A 13,766-nucleotide genomic window follows, 5' to 3' on the forward strand; every position below is an offset into this window, starting at 1 on the left:
GCCATCACCATTTTTGTTATCCGATAGTTACTATGTCTGGTACATGATGGGTATCTCTGGTTGGAGGAACTAATTCCCATCACGGTTGATTTAGTACACCGACTTACCCATCTGCCTACTAAAGGGAGCGACCTCACAGACATAGCCAACACCAGTAGCGATGTGGGTCTCACCGAAGCAATGAAGGCTAAATATAAGCTGGAAAAGCGAAAGCGTGGGTATGCCATAGTGAGCATCAAAGATTGAGGGGTGAAAGTTGCCACCCAGCTACTGGCCAGTAAACTCATGAGGAAATGTCGCGCAAACGAGGTGCCAACCCCTATCATTGCGCTTGCGGAGCAGTGTGCAGAAGGGGTTCAGTTCAACTGGGCACAGTTTCTATGCGACGAATTTTTGACCAATTGTAAGGAAGCACAGGAGAAAGGTAAGACTTTCCATTATGCATGGTTGCTACTATCAATCCTTCTGGTTGTAGGAGAACTGTCGCAGGGTAGCCAGTTTCCCAGCTTCAAGAAGAACCTACCTGAAGTAATGTGGTATAACTCGCTTTGGGCTATAAAGGATGCCACGAGTGTTCGTGACATCAAGGTATTTTGGATATTCATGGAGGCAAGTATACGAACATGGATCGCTCATAGATCGTGGTTGTCCCCAACAATATACAACAATTTGTAAAGCATGACCGAGTTCAATGTAGACATACATAACTTATATATCCAGGCACGGAAGGATCCTAAACAAACATGGGTAAAGCTTATGTTCATTGCAACGGACGATGAAATTTACGAGGTCCTAGCAGCCTGGCTCCCGAAGTGGTGCGCCCTGGTCGTGGCCCTATTAGAAAGGATGGTAGCACAGCAACGAAAGAAGGAAATCCAACTGCGACTCACTGAACTGGTGGAAAGGACATGTCAGGGACAAGAGGCAGCGTCGTAGCAAGACGCAACCAAGAAAGTAATAGTCGAGAAGATCACGGAAGATCAGGAAATATCATCGGAACAAGACATGTAGAGGGAAACAGAGACATGGGAACACATGACCTTCCCACAAAATCAACCCAAGGCAAGAGGCCACGCATCAAGGAATCTCCACATATGCACAAAAAGTCAAAGACATTAAAGACTTTGGCAAAAGAGTTTATTGACAGCAGCAAACCGGCACGCAATGTCACTCTAGGTGCCTTGGAAGAGCTGATGACAGAGAAGACAACTGTGTTGGGGGAGATCAGAGCACAGCTGCAAGCATTACAGGTGCGACCCCCGGGAGGGATGATACCAATCCTAGCAAATGACATAGCCGCAGCCGAGCAGATGGTGCTCACCCACACAATGAACACTTTAGTGTTGCCAGTAGGCGTTGTCTTAGCAGAAGCCAAAGGTGACATGAGAAGTTGGGGGTTGAATTTGGCCACCCTTCCTAGAGAAACCCTATATCAACTGCATGATGGGATAACCGCTGAGCTTTGTGCCAGGGAAGGCTATGCCCTCCAAATATTAATGGAGCACAAGGCAAATATGGAGCAAGTCAGTCTACAGCGCGATGACTTGGTCGTACACAACCAAGAAGTGGAATAGGCCATGGCGGAGGCATGTAGCAAGATACCAGAGTTGGCTGTCCCAGTGGAACTTCCTATAGCTGACAAGATTCATCACATGGCCGCAGGATTTTGTACGGCCCAAGAGGAGGCCGTGAAAGCCCAGTGGGAATTAAATTTACAAATTTCAGAGCTAAGACTGAAGGCGCAGCTGCCCACACCCCCGAAACTTCGAGAGTAGCACCGCGGGAAATTCAAGCAGGACTGGAAGTGATAAAGCGTGTTGTCCAAGATTGCTCAGAATTGTTGGTTCAGTCCCTCTTAACATTCACATCCCTCTAGGAAGACCCAACGTTACAGCCGGTAGAGGTAGAAGCGCAAGAGTTACATCAGGCTTATGACAAAGTCTGGGGAACTGCACAAATGGTCGTCATCACACAGCGATTGGCCAAAATGAGGGAGGCCCAGGTTCTCAAGGCACAAGTTGATGTCGCTCAGTAGAAGGAAGCAGTGTTTAAAGAACGCATCCAACCGTGACTTGATGAGGCATTCGCAGTCTCCACCAACATTGAGGGAAAGTTAGCACACATGTAGGCAGTATATGAACCTGGACAAGCAACAGAAACTGATACTGATGCATCGGTGGCTCGCGTAGAACGGGTACAACAGATGGCGGAAAATTTTGTTGCGAATGTAAGTGAAGCACAGAAGTTGTTGAATGACCTCCACGTGAAGATTTTTGCACCAGCCGAGTGACTCAAGACGAGTCACAATGATTGTGTTGGGGGCCTGTTGGGTAGCGGAGGGCTCGCGTAATGGTTTTGGGGCTCAAAGCCCACAATTTTGGGTAAAAGTATGGTAAAAGCTCCACGAGGTGCGCAGAGCACGAATTGTAATGAGTCAAGTCAAAGGGTTGTCCACTCGAAAATAATGTAAGAAAATAGAAAGTGAGTCGGCCTGCCCATGGTCCGCGGACCATGGAAATGTATAAATAGAGCAAGGCTCTATGGTTAGAAGTCAGTTTTTTGGTTTTGATCTTGAATGTTATGGGTTTATGAAGGCAATATTCTCTCTGCATCTATAAGTTCGAGTCAAGGGTGTTGGTAGATAGATAGAGGCTCTGCAGCTATGTGCGCAGAGGCCTGGTAGAGTCTGTAGCTATGTGCATGGACCCCTGCAGCTGAGTGCACAGGGCAGATCTGGTTGTATTGACAGAAGATAAATAAAGATAAGAATTTCTGAATCATTGTGTGATTTATCGCGAATCTATCTATTGTTTATGTTCTAAATTTATGCACTATCTTTAAGAATTGTGATTGCACGCATTGGGTTTTATTGTTAAATGATTGCTGAAGGACTGTAAGAAGAAGATCAGATCTATAATAATTTCATTAATAATAAAGTGCATCTGTACGAATCTACGCGGAAGCCCGACAGCGGTTCAGAGTGGCACGAGGCCGCAGAATGGTTCGCAACCCCTCCAGACCACATCAAGACATCCCAAGGGTGCTAAAACCTGGTTCTAGCACCCCCCCCTACAACCTCGGGTGAGACTTCAGTTCGCGCTCCGCGAACTGCTGCCGAAAGGGCCGGTAGTGTGGGATTTGTTCGGCTAAAACACTTCTAAACCTGGGTTAGGCCCCAACAAGCCAACACCATCCATCAACTGAAGGAGGGGTCTGCACACTAGAATTATCTATAGCGATGGTTACACCACTAACATTGGCCATCTGGAAAAAGTAAGGAGAGTGAATTGGGTTTGCCAACCTATGAGTCGAGGTTTCCACATACGATACAATGTACAGAAGATGAGAAGGAAGGGGTGTTGAAGGATTCACGGGGGACTTAGGAACATATTCAATATCAATCTCGTCTTCTGATTGGAAGAGCACTCTAGTAAGAACCAGAGCGTTTCCTTCCAAATTACGAACCACACAAGGTTCGCCCTATGAAATAAGAGCCCCTAAACCTGGATTAATCTTCAATGTGTCAACTGCTACTGGTTGAAAATAACTAGCATAACTACTCCTACACCTTCTAGATGAAGGCACGACACTTGCAAGTGAAAGCCCACGAAGCATCCTAAATTGACAAACCTATCTATCAACCACTTTTAAATATTAAGAGATTTTTTTAAAGACACCAAAAAATAAAAACTTATGGAAATATAGGAGCAGAGAGCACTCACTAAAAAAATCCCTAAAGATATAACCAAGCAAGTAGCTTCTAGGTATTTCCGCTCTGGGTGATTAGGATGGACGCCAAAATACGAGAAAGTGAAGATAAGGACCTTCCGAAGATATTTTGGGATAATTACGTCCCAAGCCTACCAGTGAAGGTATCATAAATAGTTACGCTGACCTCCAAACAATAGCCTTTGTCGGTGCAAGTACCCAAGATTTGCAAGGGAACCCTCCTGAAGTATTATGAAAGTGATACAACGTCAATCTCAGGTACCATGGGTATTCCCCCCATAGTCACCTGTGTGGTCCCTAGGATAGGGAACTAAGGTCACTAGTTCATATTGAAAGCCGAGCAGAATAGTCGTGGGTGCGATATCCAACAAGTAGTAGAGGGGGTATCTCTCTTTCCCTGTCTTCACTCGTCCTCATGATTAACTCATTTGTTAGAAGAGATTTCTCGGACAACTTAACGACACAATATTTTTCACTCTTTATTAAACTTCTATGTTTCAGTTTAGAGTGGCCTTGGAGAGTTAACTCTCCATATACCTATTCCAAGGCCCTAAATGCCCTAGACTAGTTGATGTGTCTATGAAAAAACAAAAATCTAGTTCATTTTAGATTAAGCGATTGATTTTATTGGTTGTTACTTAAGTCAAGGGTGGCAGAAGTGAAACTTATGATATTTTGACACAAAATAAATCTATAGAAAACTAGGCTACATGCAATATGCAACTTCTCTTTCTTCGATGAAAAGTGATATATACAAGGTTCTACAAGAAACTTACAGAAGAAAAAACTATTTTCCTCTTATAAACATGCTCAGACATTCATCATCTATCTAAAGAGACTAAAAAGAAATGCCTAGAATGCAAAACTACTTAATGCACACTAGAATGCCTAAGTGCAAGATTCTAAGGAATTTTTTTTAAACAACAAATGTATTATCCTAAAGTCAAAAAATTTCCCAAACAAAGAGAACCAAACATCCAAGAAAAATGACTCTCAAGCAAAGAAAATTTCAACTTCAAAGCATGATTCACACACTTGTTGGAAAACAAAAGACCAAAACAAAGAAAAGGAAGACAAAAACAAATAATTTTTTCTTTTTTTCTTTTAAAATGATTTTGAATAAAAGATTCAAGAAGAAAAACAACCAATGAATTTAAAATCAAAATCAAGTGAAAAGGGAACCAAATCTCATTGGCCACAAACAATCATTGAAATGATAAGGCCAACAAAAGGGAAAAAACACTTGAAAGTTCTGATAAAAAAGACACACAAAAGATTCAGCAAACAAAAGATCTCAGGAAACCCAAAATCTTTCACTGAACCAAAGTTGCAAATCTTTCTCAAACCAACAAAAAGAAGCAAAAAGAGGCAACTTCAAGAATGCAAGTAAAGCAATGAAAATATTTGATCTTAAAGCAAGTTGGAAAACAACTCTCTGTTCCAGATGTATTGAACAGTTAAACCCTTTGTCAAAAGGTCTGAAATCCAAACTCAAAAGCACAAAACTTCACCAAATAGCAAACCCTAGGTTGACAACTTCTTTTTGCAAAACAAGACCAAAAAATCAATAGCAGCAAGAAATCAGATCATTCTAGACAGTAAATGATTCTTATAAAGCAGTAAAATCAGGCTACTTCCCAGAACTGGAAGAAAATATTTGAAAAAATCAAACTTTCCAGATATACATGAATGTGTATTAGGAAAGTCACTTGTATATGCAACTATTACTAGGGAAACGCAGATGTATACGAGTTCCTTTGGAATTAACCACATGTGTACGTGACTATGTACAAAGAAAAACACATATAGGTAGAAAAATAAGGAAAAATAAAAAGTACAGGCCTGATCTAAAAGATCAGACTGACTACCTAGACTGCAACAGAATCAATAGGACTGGAAAAACAAGAAACAAGACAAAAGAGCCTAGATCAAGAATAAAATAACCCTTCTAGGAAATACAAGATTGTATTCCCCAGTGGAATCACCAATTCTGTTAGCGGGAGAAAACTCCCTAAGGTAAGGGTTGACAACCTTAACAGAGCAAAAGAAAACTATCAACAAGAAGCACTCATTCAAGCAAACACACTATGAAAACTAGTAAAGTGGGTTTAGGAAGAATACCCGGAGGTCCTACGTCTGATGTAGATCCTATAGGGTCCAAACCCTCTGCTTCCTCCAATATGTTCAGACCTGCAACACAAACCAAAGGAGCATATACATAGAAAATATTTCAAAGAATGTGCATATTAGACATGTTAGATCATCAAGTATAGATATATAAATCATAATATGTTAGACATGAATTATAGAAACATGAGATCAAAACATTTCAAGAACAAGACAAAGCTTCTTTTATTGACAACAACAAATAGGAGTGGAAGAATACAACCTGATCTGTCCACAAAACCAATGAAACGTCCTCTAGATCTGTCCAACCTAGGCCTCAAATATCACCTCAATATGTGCAAAAGGATGTCATATAATGGAATATGAACATCTTTGCAAGGAAACAAGGGTTTCCTATGACTAGAAGTGCAGGAGGCACAGGGGAAATCAAACTTGATCTAGGGACAAAAGGGCTATAATGTCGATATCCTATCTCCTTCTATGAATTAGGCCTTCCCATGAGGTGTATAAATACCACCATAAATCAGTTGATTCAGTTAGGCCATGGGCTCCTGTAGGTGGGCTTTCGGTGAAACCCATAAACCTTGCCTGAGAAATAGGATTATTTTTCATATTTTAAATTATGTACGCAGATTCAGTATTATGGTACCCACGTGTACACACACTTTTATAAGGGTAGAGTTATGTATGAAAAAAATGTTTTTTAATATATGATCAAGTATGAATTGGAAAGGGTTGCTCAAGACCATATAAATTCATCAAGACTATAGGAGTGTTGAATAATGCTATAACACCCACTGGTAGCTAAGACTACGTAATGCGCAAAACCAAATGGAAGTCAGTCACCTCTGAGAGCCAGTATTGCGCAATTATTCCTAGCCATTGCCCAGTTTGTTATTCGATATGTTCATGAAGTGCTTATGGTTTCACACTATTACTTTCATGCCATGAGTGTCCTCTCTATTTCCAGGTACATCAGTTTTTGAGCAACTCTCCACAGTTTAATGTAGCATAGCTTCCAAGAGAGATGCATCAAAAGATACCATTGAAAGTAGCACTAGGGATGCAGTTGAGCAAGCGTCAGTGAATTTTCCAGTTTTGTAGACACTCAACTATTCATTGAGAAGGGCATGAAGTTAACATAGTAGGAAATCAAGGATATATTTGAATAGGACTTCAAGGAAGATCTAGAAGATCAGCAAGTGTATGTCAATATCCACCAGTTAGGATTAAATAAGGTTGCATGCAGGTACCCCACCTTTCCTTGTGCATACATCATCCATTGGATTGTCTTACACACAAATCTTGAGACTATGTTATTGAGCAGTGCCAGTGGAACACAACTCGCTACATTTAGGACGGAGAATTATCATCAAATGTATCACTTACCTTTTCTGGTGAACCGCATGGATGAAATTTTCTATGTCACCCATGGCTATGTAAACACCAGGGATATTATAAAGTTTTGGGTGAAGGAGATATCAAAGCTCAGATCCATGCCCAATCATGTTTACAAGACAAAGTCACTCAGGAAGGCCTACTAGTTCTTGATCATATTTACATGTAGATTGTACGGTCAAGAGAGCACAGAGACCTTTTCACAGAATTAGGTGGTTGTGTTGGACCAGTTGGTGAATGATGGAAAACCATTCAACTGATCGGACCTACTGAATCATCAGTTGAAATTCCATGTGACTAATGCTTGGAATTCTCCCAAGGATGAGAAAGTGAGATTATACATATCAGTGTATTTACTTGACGTAATATGTGCACAACATTAGTTTCCTGGAATGTGTTGGATATGGACATCACAGGAGCATGCCATTAATAGTTATTGCAAGTTCCTTTTCGAGTGCAGCTACCGAGGAGTTATGACGAGGCTAGATGACCATTTCATTACCCTGGTGTACAAGTTGATCTTTGAGAAGGATCAACCTTTCATGTCCCAAGAAGTGATAGAGGCATTACTTAACATTGCAGATTAGTATGCCTCACCCGATGGCACCTTTATCAGGATGTTTTATAGAGAGAAGCCTCTACATGTTTTACCAAGGTATGCGACAGATAAGTTGGTCATACAAGAGGTCACATATCACATCTCCACAAGGTTATTAGCAGGGTTGCATAGGAGAAAGAAGGCACCATGGTCTGCTCTTCCTTTGTGGATTGGATTATATGAGATTAAGAGCTTGAAGGATGCGGATGCCAAAGCTAAGGAGAAAGAAAGGTTTGAATTCATCACCAAATATTACAATCCATATGATTCCCATGAGATTTGCAAGAGCCATTGTGTGCAAGTGTATTATCCATGGACCAATGGGGCATGCCATTGGGTAGAGGAGGATCCTTGGAGATATTGTTACAACCACTCCAAGCTCAATGAACTAGTCAACATAGCCATAGAATCGAAAGCTTCTCTGCAGGAGGAAACACCACATGAAGCAACAACAATAGTAAAAATAAGCAGTAAACCGATGCACAACAAGGGTAAGAGGATGATTGTCAAGAACCCAAAGGTCGAGCAAAGTTGAAAGTTCAAAGAAGATCCTCTTATTGAAAAAGCATCTTCGGTAGTAGAGGCAAAGAGGAAACAATACATAAAGAGAGCAGAGTAGAGGAAGAGAGAAAATAAAAGGTTGGAGGAAGCAGAAAGGAAGTTGCAAGAAACAGAGAAGAAGCTGAAAGAAGAATAGGAGATAAGAAGGAGAGAGGGGGAAGAGAAGAAGAAAATGGAACAAGAGGAAGGACAAGGTGTGATCATAGATAAAATTGCATCCATATAGGTTGAGGAGTTAGAATAGCCAGCAGATGAAGAAGAGGGTGAGAAGATACAGGATCGGGAGCTTGATCGATAGATTGAGCAAATGGTTGAAGAAATGGACATGGAGTTGGAACAGGAGCCACAGGACCAAGATATTGACCTCATGCCGAGAGAATCCAAGGTTGCCCCTCAGTCTTCACCACCTCTAGTATTAAAACCAGTCCCAAGTGAGAAAGCAAAAGTTGTTATCCTTGACGATGATCCGGTGATGGATTTGTACAATATGTCATTTTAAGAAGTTGCAATAGAGGATTTTACAAGCATGGAGAAATAATTTCCCAGATGATCACGTGTCACCTGCATTTATGAAGGAAAGGGTGATAGTGCCAAATGTCAAAAATCATCCACTCGCCATGGCCGATGCTACTATGGTTTATGCGAGAGACACGAGCTCAAATGTCAATTTCTTGTTAGCAGAGAACGAATATATGGAAAATAACTTGCAAGAAGCCAGGAAAAAAGTAGAACAATCCATAGGATTCGCAATCGTAGAAATGAGGAAGGTGATACTTGTTGAAGTATGACCTCTTGAGGCCACCATGCCGAAACGATATGACGTATTTGTCACCATGCATAAGGTGGTTGTTCATCTATTTGGTTGTAGTTGTGAAGCAGAAAAATTGTCCAAACTCTAAATGACATACACACTACTATCGCCCATGTGCAAGAATGGACAATAAGATACAAAGGAGCCCCACTTCACTTTCTTAAGATGATGAAGCTACAAATAGAGCTAGACAAAGAAAAGATCCCAATACAAATCTAGAACTATGAATAGCTTGCCCTATTCATCAGTAACATGCAGGCCTCATATGCACAATTGTTCAAGAGTTTGGATGTCATGGTGAGAATGCACAAGATCCCATCAATCAATTCCCTCACTATATCCAAGGAGAAGAACCAATTCCTACTAGAGATCAATAGGTACATGGAGTAGCTAAGGCGAGAGGCCACCAACGATGACTTGGAGATGAGTGCATAAAACATGTAGAAGTACATTGGTGGTCCTGCTGTAGTCAAAACCATGCTATGCATGCCTCAAAATGAGTTGGACAAGGGTTCCAAGGCCATATAACCACAAGCTATGGATGAAAGGGTCCGCTACTAGAAAGACATTATCAATCAGTATGTGGACACCATATCACAATATCAAGCCTGGTATTAGTACGTCACCAAGAGTCATTAAGTGGATTTTGTCGAGATGGTCTTCCCCCAGACTTATGAGTCATAGTATTTTTTCTTGTCAATTTGTCTCTAGCCTATTTTGTCTCACATGGGTACATGTGGAAAATGTATATTATTTGTAAATATGTTGTAAGTGAAATTCCAAGTTTCATTAGTGGAATGTGAACATTCACTATGTAATGTAAAGAGTCATTCATAAATAAGTTGAAGAGTCATGAGGGTAGTCAAGGAGTCAAAGGGGAATGTCAAGGGTGACACCACCCTTTGTTATAAATAGAGCCTCATAACTCATAGAACCAGTCTTTTGGGAGCCAATATTTTGGCTAGGCTTAGGCTTAGAGAAGGCTTGGGAGTATTGTGACGAGCCTTGGCTTCTCTACAACGTAGAGTGAGTATACTTCTTTGGAGGAGCGAGTGTTCATGACTGTAATGTTCCACTATTGGGTCTAGTGGCTGTCAATGGTGTATGTATGGATGGATCTCTCACTTCTAATAATAATAACTGAGCCAACACGCTTTCATGGATATGTTGTTATTTTCGTTGGACTATTATGGTTGCTTTAGCAATGTATGTTTTTTAACTTACACATTTTCTTATGAACTACTTTGTATGAAACTATATGAATCTTGTTGAAAGTGTGTTTTTATATTAACCCGTCACTTTATTTTGTGGACTATTCCACATTTCATCTTGTGATGTCATTCCGCTCGTGTGTTCCTTTTAGGCTGCGTACTATTACAAACTTCTAAGGGGCACACTTCCTTTTCCCCTTCGTGTGTTGGAACCCCTATACATCTCACTTGACTCACTGCAAGGTCATACAATTGCTTCCGAAAAAAGTCATCATACTTATCTTTTCATGCTACCATGGTCAAGGAACTACATTACCACCCATTTCTAAGACTTCTACTCCAAATTTTCTGAGGTCTAGTTGGGACTTCTTATCGAGCAGATCCCCTTGAATGTTGGCAAGTCCATCACCGTCAACATTTTTGGTGCTAGAAGGAGGACTAGATGAAAATATGAGACCTCAAAGTCTTTTGAATCTTTGCATATCATTCATGACTTACATCACAATCTCAACCCTGACATGTTTTTCTCATGCTCATGATTTCGAATTTTCAAAGGCTGTTATAAATCACTTGTCACGACTGAACTATGATGGTGAAAGCGGAACAACCTTGTTAATTCACAGAGTTTCCTTTCTGGGTTTATGCGACAAGAATGAAGTCCCATCAGATGACATTTCCTATGGGTTGTTCACTTACACGTTCGAAGGGCTCATTAAGGAATGGTGTCTCACATTGACTGTAGGCTCTATTCAATCTTTCAATCAAATGATCAGAGAGTTAGGTCATGTTATCTTTCATTATGACTAGAAAGCACTTAATCGCAAAATTCTAACTTTGTGAAAAGCACCTGAAGAATTTGTTACGCACTTTTATGAACGCTTCCATCATCTTTGTTTTTAATTTCCAGAAGATGAAGTTGATTGGAAATTTCTGACTGAAATATTTCAGTATCTTCTTCACATCTTGAAAAATCCACATGAGTTAGAATCTTTCAAGCCCCTCCCAACATACCTTGGTGTTAGAGCTTCTAAATCTGAGATGGACAAGGTTGTTGTCACAAGTGACCCTTTGTCCTCTTCTCATCAAACAACTCTAGCTCCGTAGGATGAGGTGGGAGAAGTTTTGAATCCACCTGTTGAACTATCACATCCTCCCACCCCACTTGCTCTGGATTTCTGCGCAGATTTGGACTGCAAGCCTAATGGTTATCACATGGTCTCATCTACTTGACCTCTGTCCACTGGTTCATTTTATCCTCCATATTTTGGTGTGTTGTCTTCATTTGTTCCATATTACACGTGTGATGTTCATGAGGATCAATTTATGGACAGATTTGATGTTGAGAAACCAACCTGCACTATCATTTTTTATGAGTATGTGTGGGAATATGAAGAAGAAGGTGCAATGAAGGAAGACGTCCATGTGTTCATACTGTTATCACTCCTCTGGATCTCTAAGGCTGAGGAAGAGTCCAGTTGAGGTAACCACAAACCAATCTTTTGACTTGGTAGCTAGCCCTACCAAGCTGGAGAGGGCTCTCTCCAAAGGATCACAGCCAAGAGGGCTGGATGGATTAGGGTTTTAGGCTAGATATGATGTGCAGAGGTTGTTTGGTTTGATTTGGTGGGGTTGTTGGAAGAGGATTAGGTCAAAGAGACTAGGTCAGGGAAAATAAGGGTATGATTGCAGACATTTGATGGAGCAAGGTAGGTAGGCACTCAAACACTTTAAGGTTATGAAGTGAGATGGATAAGACTGGTGAGGTGCTAGAAAGAGCAAGACAAGCATGTATTCTTTCTAAACTGAAGAAAATGGACAAACTATGAAGATTTCCCCAAAACAGAGCATGTAAGATGTATTTTGTTCATCAACTTGAAATTCAACATATCATAGAAGTGAAATGAAACATGGGAGTACAAAACATTCAAACATATGCAACATAAGAAGAAACTATGTCAAAATTCCATACCATGGGTATTCCACCAAAATAGCTGCAACTCATTCATTAAATTCTGCCAAATACTGATTACACTAGTGTCTCTAATCAATAGTACAACATCCAACTGAGTCCAACCATTGTCTATGGTGAAGAAAGGGACTAAATAGACATGAAAACCACTTCCCCTCATCCTCAGGGGTCAAATCCATGAGGTGAGGAAGATATTACACAAAAATCTGAAATGAAATCTAAATTGTAGGATGGTCCAAGTGACTCATTCCTATCTTAAGTGAACTGATTCATTATACCTCATCTGTTTGATTTACCTAATGCATTTACCTTAGGTAATAGTAAAAACATGATAATTACATCCAATTTGATCATTTACATAGGTAAAATCATCATTTGCCAAGGTGAAAATCAAAATAGGAGAGAAACTCAGAAAATTGGAGAAGTCTATCAAATGCACCCTCTCTTTGTCAAACACGCCCTTTCTTTGTCAAACGCGCCCTCCCAGTTCAAGACTATTTTTGGGTGCCTTCCCGGTGTCCAAATTTTCCCCAAGATGGCTTGTTTGAAAGACCTTCAAGTCTACTTTTTAGACATGTCTTCAGTTTTCAAATTGGAGCTCATTTGTCTTGTCAAAAACTCAATCTCCCAAGATTGGTAAATGTGCAGCGCCCAAGCTAGAAATGAGGCAGAAACATGGTTTTTTGGTGGTTTTTGACCTTTTTTACTGACCCACTTGTCTCCAAATGCCTAGAAAATTCATAGGGTGCATGTCCTCATTAATCTAAATCTAGTTATGTTGACCTTTTGTTCATTAGATGCCCCAAAAAAGAGCGCAACACCGTTTGACTTTTTTATTGTGCTAAAAATGCCTCAAAAAACACAGAAATTCACAACTTGCAAAATTTTCTCAAAACTTGTCAAAATTGGTGGGATGATGGCTGATCATGTGTTTGAGGAATGGAGTGATGCCTCAGCAAGAATGTCTAGCCTCCTTTTCTCCTCTTGCTTGGTCAAGGCTTCAATCTTCTCCTTTGCAGCTTTCAGTTTTGCCCTAGAAATCCTTTCTCTATAGGCGTAATGTTTAGCCATCTTCTTGTGAATTTCATTATCACTTTTGGCCTTGACTAGGAGTTTCTCAAGATGAATTTTTACGTTCTCAAGCCAATACTCCCAGTTCTCATTCATCATTTTGGCAAACTATTCATTTAGGGTAAGCTCATTAGCAAGTTCAGCCTCCTTTTGTCTCTCTAGTTCTAGAGCTCTCTTCATCCCTCTAGTCTTAGGTCTACTTTTTGGTTCTTATTGAGGTTCAAGTTCACCATACCTATCATAGGCCTCATCAAGCAATGCCTTGGCTTTCATTTCTTCTCCTTTTGCCTT

Source organism: Pinus tabuliformis, chromosome 1_2 (assembly GCF_031772625.1).
Source record: "Pinus tabuliformis cultivar Carrire ecotype Pingquan chromosome 1_2, CPIR1, whole genome shotgun sequence".
Classification (NCBI taxonomy): Eukaryota; Viridiplantae; Streptophyta; class Pinopsida; order Pinales; family Pinaceae; genus Pinus; species Pinus tabuliformis.